The sequence below is a fragment of the Tenrec ecaudatus genome, chromosome 12 (genome assembly GCF_050624435.1).
Source record: "Tenrec ecaudatus isolate mTenEca1 chromosome 12, mTenEca1.hap1, whole genome shotgun sequence".
Lineage (NCBI taxonomy): Eukaryota > Metazoa > Chordata > Mammalia > Afrosoricida > Tenrecidae > Tenrec > Tenrec ecaudatus.
In genome coordinates, this window is record NC_134541.1 from 108,799,684 (window position 1) to 108,812,662 (window position 12,979).

A 12,979-nucleotide genomic window follows, 5' to 3' on the forward strand; every position below is an offset into this window, starting at 1 on the left:
ACTCGAATTCCTTTCTAGCTCCTTGACAGAGAGAAAGAGAGAGAGAGAGAGAGAGAGAGAGAGAGAGAGAGAGAGAGAGAGAGAGAGAGATAATGTATTATTGTTGTGTTTATCACAACCTTCAAATGATGACATGATTCAACTGATGGAGTCATAGTGTGACAACTATTAGTATTGTGCCCCTGAGTCCAAAAGAGGGTCATTATCTTAAAGGGAAAATATTAATATATCCTTGGTTTTAATCCTACCTGTGGGAGATAAATTCTCTATGCTTCAGATAGTTTTCACTTCTGCATAACTAATCAATTCTCCTTTTTATTATAAATATTAGAAGTTGTTAGAAATATAGGGAGGCTCTGAATAAGTGAGGAGCAGACGTTCATGGCCTTAGTCCTCTGTGCAGAGAGTTGTTTGGGGAAGATCACAGAGTTTGCATTTATAGGAGTCTTTATGGTCACTGGTGCCAGATTCCCTGAGAGGCTCATTAGACACAAGAAGAGAATAATTGTCTCACCTTCTTTGGGGACCCTTTAGGACAGACTATGTAGGCAAGGAATATTATGTAATTCCTAAATCAGAAGTTACAGATGAAACCACCTTGATGCTTGAGATAATCCCTAAAGAGAATCCCCTAGGACATCAAGCATCATCACTTTGCTCATGTGGGCTTCCTTCTACGGACTTGGAAATTCCATTCATAAATATTTTTCCGCTTGTTTCCTTGGCTCAGAAACTTGGGAATTGCATTTTTTTCTGTGAAAACTGCTTTGTTCAGGTCTAATCATCTGCATAAGAGTGGCATGGTTTTAAGTGTTGGTCTGTTAATTCCCAGGTCTGCAGTTCAAACTCACCAGTCGGTTCACAGGAAAACAGTGAGGTTGTCTGCTCTTGTAAAGATTTCTTTTCTCATAAGGTCTATATTTGAGTCACTATGAGTCAGAATTGACTCAATGGAAGTGATTGATCTGGGTTTTGACATTTGTATAGGCTGAGTGACAGATGAGATGCCGGAGAACATTGGTTCTAAATTCTTAAAGCATTTGGTGTGAAGGTTCATGTCTTTATGATGAGCTGATGAGCATAGGGACAAGGATGTCAGGAAAAACACAGCATGTCATGACTGAGGATATCCAGGGTATGGAGCAGACTCCCCTTGAGATGTTCTCCCTATCACAGAAGGTCATCATGTTCATCATCGTCATCAATTCTCCTAGACCAGAGTGCCAAGTGTGTGTACCCGTCCCTGTAGCCCAATTTATATGACATCATTCTTTCCTGATGACCCCACTGAGGGTCCCTGATTGGATGAAGGATCATGGAACTGAGTCAGAGAACATGTAGACCATTATCAATAAGTGTTGGTGTGAACATAACCATCCAGAAGTTGAAAACTCTCCTCACCCATGGCCTGAAAAGCACATGTCTGTAGAGAGGGGCAAAAGATGAAGACACAAATATAAGACTCAAATATAAGAACAAATGTGAGGGTGGCATAGAACCAGACAGTGTTCCATTCAATTGTATATATGGTCGATATGAATCAGAATCAACATGGCCACACCTGACCTCCATTCTAGATTTTTCACTCTTTTTTAGCTGGACAAGGAGAGAGGTAGACGGCTGTTCATAAGTTAAAACTAATTGATTGAGTTTTAAAAATCATTTTTGGTCTCATGATGGAGAGTTTAAGTGTTATCATTCTTGTTAAGTTTAAGTACAGGGTTGAGGTTGGGGACAAGGACGAAAAGTCTCCCTTTAAACATGATAGCTAAAGACAAAGAGTAGATATAATTGTCCAGGTAGAACATGTAGAATGAGACACAAGAAGCTTAAGACTAAAACTCAGAAGGCCAAAGACATATATAGGGGGTGATAAAGAAAGATGTACCAAAATAAATAGGACAATAATATAGGGAACAAAGGGAAAGTGATGTGTAAGTAGTTAATAGACACGTGAATTTTAAAAATAAAGAATGGATTAAAAAACACCAATGCACATAAAAATGACAAAAGGTGAGCAGATAACATTTCTTTTACAAAAGTATTATTAAAAATAATTTTATTGGGGCTTGTACAATTCTTATCACAATCCATCCATTCATCCATTGTGTGTTAATCACATTTGAACATTTGTTGCCATCCTCATTTTCAAAACATTTGCCTTCCACTTGAGCCCTTGGTATCAGCATCTCATTATTTTACCCTCCCTCCTCGCTCCCCCTCACTCATGAACCTCTGATAATTTATCAATTATTATTTTGTCATATCTTACACTGTCTGATGTCTCCCTTCACCCACTTTTCCCATCCCCCCAGGTAGGAGGTTATATGTAGATCCTTGTAATCAGTTCCCCCTTTCTACCCCAACTTCCCTCCACCTTCCCAGTATGGCCACTCTCACCACTGGTCCCTGAAGTGGTCATCTGTCCTGGATTCCCTCTGTTTCCAGTTCTTATTTTCACAAATGTACATCCTCTTCTCTAGCCAGATTTGTAAAGTAAAATTCAGATCATGATACTGTTTGTGTGTGTGTGGAGGGGGGAAGCATTTAAGAACTAGAGGTAAGTTGTATGTTTCATCGTTCCTACACTGCACCCTGACTGGCTCATCTCCTCCCCACAACCCTTCTGTAAGGGGATATCCAGTTGCCTAAAGATGGGCTTTGGGACCTCAATCTGCACTCCCCCTCATTCACAATGATATGATATTTTGGTTCTTTGATGCCTGATACTTGATCACTTTGACACCTCATGGTCACATGGTGGGCTTCTTCCATGGGGGGTTGTTGATTCTGAGCTAGAAGGCTGCTTGTTTACCTTCAAATCTTTAAGACCCCAGACACTGTATCATTTCATAGGCAAGAATCATCAGCTTTCGTCACCACATTTGCTTATGCACACAGTTGTCTTCAGTGATCATGTCAGGGAAGTGAGCATCATGGAATGCCAATTTAATAGAGCAAAGTGTTTTGGCACTGAAGGAGTACTTCAGTGGAGGCCCAATGTCCATCTGCTACCTTAATACTAAACCTCTAAATGTATGCACGTAGATCTATTTACCCATCATCATATATAAATATATTTACATATGTACATGCCTTTATTTAGACCTCTATTAAAGCCTATGCTTCCTAGTTCTTTCCTCTATTTCCTTTTACTTTCTTCTTGTCCCACAATCATGCTTAGCCTTCACTGGGTTTCAGTAATTTCTCTTGATTACATTGCCCTTGATCAATGCCTACCAGACTTCTTACACCCCCCTTGCCACTGATTTTGGATCAGTTGTTCTTCCCTTGTTCCTGGGTTGGTCAACACCACCTCCTTACCCTTACCTCCCCCTTTCTAATGTTCCCTCAGAATCATTGGTCTTGTTGTTTTCTCCTCCAGACTGTTCATCCAGCCTATTTATCTAGATAGACCTGCAGAGATTAATATGAACAAAAGACAAGACATAGCAAAACAAAGCTACAAAAGAAAGCAAAACAACGACAATGAAAAAAATGACCATAATTAATTAATTAATTTTTAAAATTAAAATTATAAAAGCAAAAATAACTATAAATAGTTCAGGGTCTGTTTGTTGACCTCTAGGAGTGTCCTCCAGTCGAATCCGATGGGGTGCTATGCCGTGACCCCAAAGTCTATCCTTGGCACTCCCTCAGGACCTCCCTGCTATGTATGCCCCACTCCCCGTTTGGCCCCCCTCCCCCACCACACTGCCATGCCACACACACACTTAATGTTTTCCCTCGATGTGTTGGGGCAACCCAGGCCAATCCCGACATTGTGTCTCTAGTGTTGTACCCCATAGGGCAATGGGGCAGCGACGGACTTCGTGTCTAACAGTGGGGCCAGCCCTATGGTCCACTCTGTGCATTGGTTGTGCTGAGTGGGGACATCGTCCTCCAGGCTTGGTGGGCCAGGATGCGCTCCACTCTCTCTTCCTCCTCCTTCGTTTTCTCCCTTGTGGTCTGATCAGACATGTCCCTCTCTCTGATCTACAGCTTCAGTGCTGTCCTCTAAAGTAAATTCTTCTGGGGGGAGGGGCAGCTGCCCATGTAGTTGGAATTGGGGCCAGGCCCTCAGACCCCTCCACTAGCTCCCCACTCCATGCCAGCACACTGCATTCACATCGCAAACACCAGGTTGAAGTCTGGTCGTTTCCCTGTGGAGGTATAAACAAATGCCCTCCTCTTAGATGGGTTAGTGCTCTTTTCCCTGCTACACATTTCAATCCTTTCCCCACTCCTCCTTTTTAGTTGGCTGCCATACGCACCCCTAGATTTGGTCTGGCCCCTGCCATACTACCCTGAATTCAACCAAGGACTGTTTGTATACAGTAGTTATTTCCTTATGACCCTTTTGCATTTTTAAAAGTGTCCCTCAGTGGACTCATGTTGTACTTGTCCTCTTGTGCTCGGCTAACTTCACTTAGCATAATTTCCTCCAGTTCGTTCCATGTGGCGATATGCTTCATGCATTCATCAATGCTTTTTAGCAATGCATACTACTCCATTGTATGTATGTACCACAGTTTTTTAATCCATTAATCTGTTGATGGAAATTTGGGTTGTTCCCAACTCCTTGTGAACTGTGCCACAATGAACATTGGAGAACAGATGTCTGGCCGTGATTTAGTTCCTGCCTCTTCCGGGTATATGCCCAGGAGGGGAATTGCTGGGTAATAAGGTAGCTCAATTTCCATTTGCTTTAGAAATCACCAAATCAATTTCCATAGGGGCTGTATATACCTGCAGGTTCACCAGCAGTGGATGAGAGTCCCTGCCTCCTCACAGCCCCTCTAACACTTGTTGTTTTCTGATATTTTAAATTGGGCTATCTTTGAAGGTGTTAGGTGGTATCTCATAGTTGTTATAATTTGCATTTCTCTTAGGGCTAATTATCGGGAACATTTTCTCTTATGTTTATTTGCCATTCGGATTTCTGCCCCTCTGAAACTTCTGTTCAGGTCCTTTGTCCACCTCCTCAGTGGCCAGTTAGTCTTTCTTTATTGTAAGCTTTCAAAGTATTGTAGATTTTAGCAATGAGGCCTTTGTCTGATGTGTCATCGCTAAAGATGCTTTCCCAGTCCATGAGCTCACTTATTACTCTCTTGGCGAATTCTTTTGATGTACCCAGGTGATTTATCTACAGTATTTCCCACTTGTCAATTTGTGACTCCTGTGTATTTGTACCCTTCCCTGTATCCAATACCATATATATTCTCTGTGCCAAGGTTCTCAGGTTTATCCCAATTCCCTTATTAATGGCCCTAATTGTTTGGGGTTTTACCTCAAGGTTTGTGATCTACCTTGAGTTTATTCTTGTGCATGGAATGAGGTCAGGGTCTTGCTTTATTTTTCTGCAAGTACATATCTATTTATTCCAGCACCATTTATTGAAGAGGGCATCTGCTTCCCATTTGATATTTTGGGGGGCCTTTATCAAACATCAGTTGCCTGTATGGTGATGTTTTCATTTCCATGTCTTCAGCTCTTTTCCATTGGTCTGAATATCTGTTGTTTTACCAGTACCACACTGTTTTGACTACTGTGGCCATATGATACATGCTAAAGTCAAGTAGAGCAAGCCCTCCCTACTTTGTCCTTCTTCTGGTGGAGTTCTCTGGTAATTGTGCGCTTCTTCTCTCTCCATATGAAGTGGGTTATCATTTTCTCCAATTATTTGAAGATGGATGATGGTATTCGCATCGGGATAGCATTTAACTTATATAATGCCTTGGGAAGAACGATATCTTTACTGTATTAAGTCTTCCAATCCACAAGCATGGGATATTCTTCCATTTGTTGAGGTTACTCTTGGTTTCTTGTAATAGTGTTCTATAATTATCCTCATACAAATCTTTAAAAAAAAATTTAATCAGGTATATCCCTAGATATTTTGATTTGTGCTTGGCTATCATAAACTGTACTACTTTTTAAGTTTCCTCTTCTGTGATCTTGTCTGATGTGTACAGCAGAGCAAGAGACTTCTGTTTCTTGATCTTGTATCCTGCCACTCTGCCATATTCCCCTATTTCTTCAATACTCCACTTGTTGAGTTTAGGGGATTTTCAATATATAAAATCATATCATCCGTGAATGAAGATATTTTCACCTCTTCTTTTCCCAGATTATATCTTAGATGTCTTTTCTTTGTCTTATGTTGTTAGCGAGTACCTCCAGTATGATGTTAAATAGGGGTGGTCCCCTTTTTCAGTGGAATTGTTTTCATTTTTTCTCCATTGAATACCACATTGGCTGTTGGTTTTTCATAAATAGCTTGTATAATATTGAGGTATTTTCCTTCTATTCCTATCTTCTTGATTGTCTTAAAAAGGATTGCGTGTTGGATGTTGTCAAATGAATTTTCTGCATATATCGATATTATCATGTGGTTCATATTTTTTCCTGCTAAAGTGGCAAATAATAGTAATGGGCTTTCATGTGTTGAACCATCCCTGAACCTCTGGTATGAATCCCACTTGGTCACAGTGAATAATTTTTAATATGCTTTTGTATTCTATTGGTCAATATTTTGTTAAGGATTTTTGTATTAATGTTCATTAGGGATATTCCTCTATCCTTCTCAATTCTTGTGGAATCCTTGACCACTTTAGGTATCAGTGCTATATTAGCCTCATAGAAAAAAACTTGAGCGTTTTCTGTCTTTTCCTATTTCTGGAAGAATCTGTGTAGGATTCGTGTCAATGCTTCCCTGAATGCTTGGTAGAATTCTACTATGAAGCCATCTGATTTTCTTGTTTTCCCTCTCCTGTATCTCAGCTCTGATTTTAATATTTCTATTATTTTGCTGTTAGGATTATTCTGTTGACTCTGCTCTAATTGGTATACATTTTGTTCCAGCATATCGACCACAATTCTCTCTTCTTTTTTCATATGTGCATTTATTGCTATCAGCCTTCCTGTGTTAAATGCCTTTGCTGCATCCCAAAAGCTTTTGTACATCATATTTCCAATCTCATTGGATCCTAGAAACTTCCTGATTCCATCTCTGATTTGGGCCAATACCTGCTCCTTTTGAAACAGAATTATTCATCTTCTAGTTGTTCGCCCTTGTTTTCTTCACTGTACTTCTGTTGATTTCCAGGTTATGACACAGTGATTGGTGAGAGATGGCTGTATAATCTCTATGTAATTGAATTTATTCAGGTTCAACTCGTGTGCCAGCATGTGGTTTATCTTCGATATGTGCCATGTGGGCCCGAGAAGATGGTAAAATTTTTTGCATTTGGGTGGAAAGCTCTGAAAATATCTATCAGTTCTAGTCATCCAATTGTGCTGTTTAGATCTGTAGCCTCCTTGTTGAGTTTCTTTCCCAGTGATCTGTCCTTTTCAGAGAGTGGTCTATTAAAGTCAACTACTATAATTGTTGATCCTGTGATTTCTTTTCTCATCATTTGGAGTACTTGAATTATGAATTTGTGGGTCTATTGTTGGGCCCATATGTATTTATTATGCTCACTGTTTCTTGGTCTATAGTTTTCCTGAGCAGTATATAGTGCCCCTCCTTGTTTCTTGTTATGGCCTGGACCTTGAGATCAGTATTGTCAGATATTAACATTGCTAACCCTCCTTTTTCTGCATTGCCAATTTCTTGGTATATTTCTCTCCAGCCTTTAACTCTCAACCTGTGTTTTCTGCAAATTTGAGATGTGTCCCCTGTAGGCAGCAGTTTGATGGGTTATGTTTTCTGAGCCAGTCTGTTAGCCTCTCCCTTTTAGTGCCTGAGTTCAGGTCACTGAATTTCGGTATTATAATATCCACTGTGGACTATGTGATGCCATCTTAAACCCTTTGTGTTGGGTGTTTTCCTTCCTACCTATCTTATCTGTTTTTGTTAGGTGTGTGGGAAGTTCATTCTTGCCTTCTTTCAACTATTAAGCCAATGCTATGTTGGGGGCTATTTTCTTTTTGTCGTCCACTGGCTGGGGTTGTTCTGTGTGATGGTATCTTATTTGCACTCGGTGAGTATTGATCTTCTGCCCATACTGGATCCGCAAGGATCATTTGTAGGGCTGGGTTTCTTATTATGTACTCTGTGAGTTATTCCTTGTTTATAAAGACTCTTATTTCTCCATATAGCTTAATAGATAATTTGAGCAATTCTAGTATTCTTGAGTATATGTTATTTTCCTTCAGTTTTTGGAATAAGTTACTCCATTCCCTCCTCTTCTTCATGGTTTCCGCCGATAGGTCTGAACATACTCTTATTTGGGTACATTTATAGGTGGCTATTTGCTTTTCCTTAGCTGCTCTTAAGCTCTTATCCTTTTGCTCATAGTTGGATAATTTAATTATTATGTGTCTTGGTGATATTTTCTTGGGATTCAGTCTGTCGTGGCTTCTTTTAAGGCTCCAAATGGTTGCCTGATTTTCATTTAATAACCTGGGGGAGGTTTTCTGTAAGAATTTCCTCGCTGATTTAGCTGTTGACTTATTTGTGGTGACTTTTTCTGGTAATCCCATTATTCTAATTTTGTTTCTCTTCATAGCGTCAGATATGGTTCTCAGGTTTGCTTCAGCTTCTCTGATTTTCTTATTTGACTGATTTTCCCATTTGTTGAGGTCTGCTTGGTTATCCTCTAAGTCACTCGTGCGATTCTCTGCCTCCTTAAGTCTGTTGGCAAAGTCTGTCAATCTGCCACTGGGATTAGTTATGTCATCCCTTAAGTCTTGTATTTCCCTTTGGTGCATTGTTTTGATCTCTTCTATCATTTCACATTTTTCTGTATTGTTTTCCTCATATCCTGTATGACTCTATGCAGCATTCTGAAAATTTCTGTGGCAGGTCAATATCTGCTTCTTCTGTGCACATCTTTAGGTTTGTGACTTCTCCCAGCATTCTCTTCTGTTCTCTTGCTTTGTTAAGGCTGTTGAGGTTGGTTGCTATTTACATGTTGTTTCAGAGGAGCCCAGAGCTATCTTCCAGAATCAAAGACCACTAGGCTCTCTCTTGTGGGACTTATAAGGGTGCTTCTATGAACTACCTGTAGGTAGCTGCACTGGGGGGTGGGTTGCTACTGCTGTATCTACCTGCATTTTCACTCTTAACATAGCCTACCAGTATTCCATTATTTGGAATGTGAGTTGGATAGTCCTCTAATGGGACGCTGGTTGAGTGGTTGTGGGCCCACACGGGTGGAGTTTTGATGGCTGATCTCAAAGTAAGACATAGTGGTTTGTCTAATGGTGCTGGTACTTCCCTCTGCATCTGGAGTGAGGTGGAGGGCATTTGGGTTTACCCTGCTTGGTATAAAAACACCATATCTCTCAGGCGGAATTACCCTAGTCAGAGAGATTGCAGTGGAGGTTGCGTGGATGTTCCCGCAGCAGCCTGGAGCATCACTGGCAATGGGCAGAAGTTCCCACAGTCACTTGTAGGGCCTCAGGGTTTAGGCTGCAGTTCCCCCAGACGTTTGCAGGAGAGAACCTCCAGCCACTTGGTGTAAGGAGGACTGGTGTGATTCCCCAAGCTGGGTGTAAAGCCAAGAAATGCTTGCATGAGCTCATCCACCTGGGCCTTCAGAGTTGGCCTAGGCAGACAGGAGAAAGTAGGAGGCCAATAATGGTCTATGAAAGTTAAGAGAGGGAGAATAGAAGAAAATGAGAGAGAAGATAAGAAAAAGAGAAAGGAGAAAACAAAGATGGGATCAGAAATGCCAAGCAGACTCACACAAAAAAATTCAAAGACAAAACAAAAGTAAAATCAGTCAAAAAGGAAAATGATTGGCTGAGACTGGGGCAGCAACAAAAGAAGAGATGGAAGAAGAGAAAAGAAAAATAAGTGAAAGAAGAATGAAATAAAGTAAAAGAAAACAACAAATAGCTTAAAAATAGATAAAGAGATATCTGAGCCCCGTGCCATGCCATGTGTAGCACTGCCTCATGCCGTGTGCAGCACTGTCACAGGGGGCAGGCTGTAGCTTTACACACTGGGTAGGCAGAGTTGTCATAGGCAGAGGGTAAGGGTCTGGAAACCAGCAGTGGCATGTGGAAGGAGAGAGAGGGAAAGTAGAGAAATAGGATTTCAGAAAGACGGGAGAAGAGAAAACAGAGAGAGAAGAAAGACATTAAAGGAAGAGATAGGGAAATAAGGAGGGAAAACACAACTTGCTCATTAATATTGACTGTGATGGCTAAGAGAGAAGAAAGAGAGAATGAAAAAATAAAAAATAAAGAGATAGCTGATGACCGATTGCCTGAAAGTGGGGCCAGAGGGGCTTGGAGCCTGCCTCACGATGGCTTGTTGGTGTGCGCTTTTAATGCAGGCACCCAGTAGTGCTGGGTGGAATTGCCCTAGTTGGTGAGATAACCTTAGAGGTCTAATTGAGGTTTCACCAGCACCACGGAGAGCTGTAGAGGGCTGCCACCCCTGCCTTGTGTGGTATGCAGTTCTCCCACAGAGGGCAGGTTGATGTTCTCCATGCTATCTAGGTTCAATTGTCCTAGACAGAGGGCTTTGGATTTGCAGCCAGCAGTCGCGTATGATAGGAAAGAGAGGGAGAGAAGAGGGAAAAGAGAGAAAAAGAAATAGAGAGATAGAATAAAACAAAACTGGATGCAATGAGACTGACTGTGGTTGGAAAGATGGAGGGGCAAAAGAATAAAGTAGGAAGAAATAGAGTGGTAAGTAAGGAGATAAACTGAGGCTTAATTGCCTGACCGTGGGGCTGGAGGAGTTCCAACTCTGCTTCAAGGTAGCAGGGTGGTGTGCCTGCTTGGTGTAGGGTCCCACAGATGCTGGGTGTAATTACTCTCAAAGGTAATATCACAGCAGTGGCCACGAGGCAATTCCCACAGTGCTGTTAAGAACTGGAGTTCAGTGGTCTGTCTGCTTTGTGCTGTATGTAGCACTACAGGAGGGGTAGGGGGCAGTGTGGGGTGTTCCCTCAGCCTGGTGTAGGTCCCCAGGACAGGCAGGACCTCCCAAGCTGTGTGTAGAATCAGTGAGAGAGGAGCTTGGATTATTGTCCTGTCTAAACTGTTGATGTTCTACTAGCTCAGGGGTTCTGTTTGTTTGTTTTCCCCCCTGTCCACCTAGAATAGAATTAAATTAAATTGACTCCCTGGCTCTGGGCCTGGGTTTGTGCTCAATTAGAAACAGAATTGCCCCAGAGAATCTTTGCTATGTTGAAAGCCTCCAGGCACTGTAGCTATCTTGTGGCATTCCTTAGCATGGGCTTCCTTATTATGCACATATATGTTAAGGGACTTCTTCTATCTGATTCCTTGGAATGGAAAAATTAGCCTGGTATTTGTCATTTTTACCAAGAAGATATTTTCTCTGTGTGTGTCTCTTTTAATATTGGGTTATGAGATTCCCTGATTTGGTGCTGTCATGCTGACCCCAGAGGGGGAGATCCAGCTTATCACAGAGGTTTTATCTTATCAGCCAGCTGGAGCTGAATTCACCACCTGGACTATTACTATCAGCTTATTTTCTGCCACACTTCGACCTTGCTCAGGTGAATTCATTTCATGCTTTTTCTTTTACTCCAACTCTTTGGCTACCGGCAGACCCTGCCCATAAGGTTATGAGCTCAAGGTAGCTAATAGCTCAGGGTGCTGGGGTATTGGGTTCTCATAATACCTGGTATTATGTCCCCTTTAGGGCATCATCCTAGGTAAATCACTACTTGCTATGAAAGTAGGACATAGTTAACTCTCAGCTGGAACCCATGAGCCCAGTACACCGAACCTTGAGTGCTTTAGTGCACTCATGGTTTGCTTTGTGAGTGGAACTAAAAAAAATGTGGGGTTCAGGACAGACCCTAGTTCTAATTTCAGGACTCTACCTCCCAGTCTCCCTCACCTTACCTCCCAATTTTCTAGTCTGGCAGCAGGAGCTCTGGGTGGGTATTAACTAGATGCCATCTTCTTCTTCCTCCCTGGGAGAAATCCATGAAATTATTTTTCAAATTAAATACAAAATGATATTTTCAATGAATAATTAGCAATACTTCACAAAGACAAGTTAATACAATGATTATTTAAATTTAATCATCAACCACTAGAGATAATGATGGAGAAATTGAAAAATTCTATGAACTTCTTCAGTCTGAAATTGATAAACCACGAAATCAAGATGCATTGATAATTGCTGTCTCTTGGAATGTAAATGATAGAAAGTCCTTAAGAGTTAAAATACGACTTTGAATATATTGTACCTGAATATAGATTCCACCTTAAGAACACAGTTGTTGCAGTGAACACGAATGGCCAAATCCCAGAAAACCTTCTGTGGGATGAGACATCAAGAACATTATGCATGAAGAGAGTAAAAGGTAATTTAGAAGACATGAAAGGAAGAAAAGGTCAAAGTGGGTATTCTGAAATTTAGTTTAGAATACAGAGACGCTAAAGCAAATAGAAAAATGACGACATGACTCACTGAACCGAAAACTTCAAAGGGGAACGGGGGAAGACAAAGTTAAGTATTATGAGGAAAGGTCCAAAGATCTTGTGTTAGAAAACAAAAGATCTTGTGTGAGAAGAACATACTCAGCATATTTCAAGCTGAAAGCACTAAATAAAAAATTCAGGCCTTCACTTGAAATATTAAAGAATTATATAGATCAATTCCAAGAATTTACAGATCATGAATAGAATGTTTTAAAGGACTAATGCAGTACTTGAAGCACCCACTAGTCTATGCCAACAAATTTGGAAAATAACTATGTGATCAACATAATGAAAAAGATTCAAGAAGCCATCTAAGTGAGGTGTTAACTAAATCCCCATGGAAGAAGCACACCAGTGTGTAATCCAAAGACAACAGTAACAAAATTCAAATATGTCGAAGGGAAAAGTACCAGTGCTTACATTATGAAAACCATTTGTCAAAGGCTATGGAGGGCATTGGGAGTCCCAAATCCGTCTGCAGACTATCTAGTCAGACGAACTCTCTGGCATATCCGCCCTAGCCACAGGCAAGGAACTTGCCTTACTTTCAGCTTTA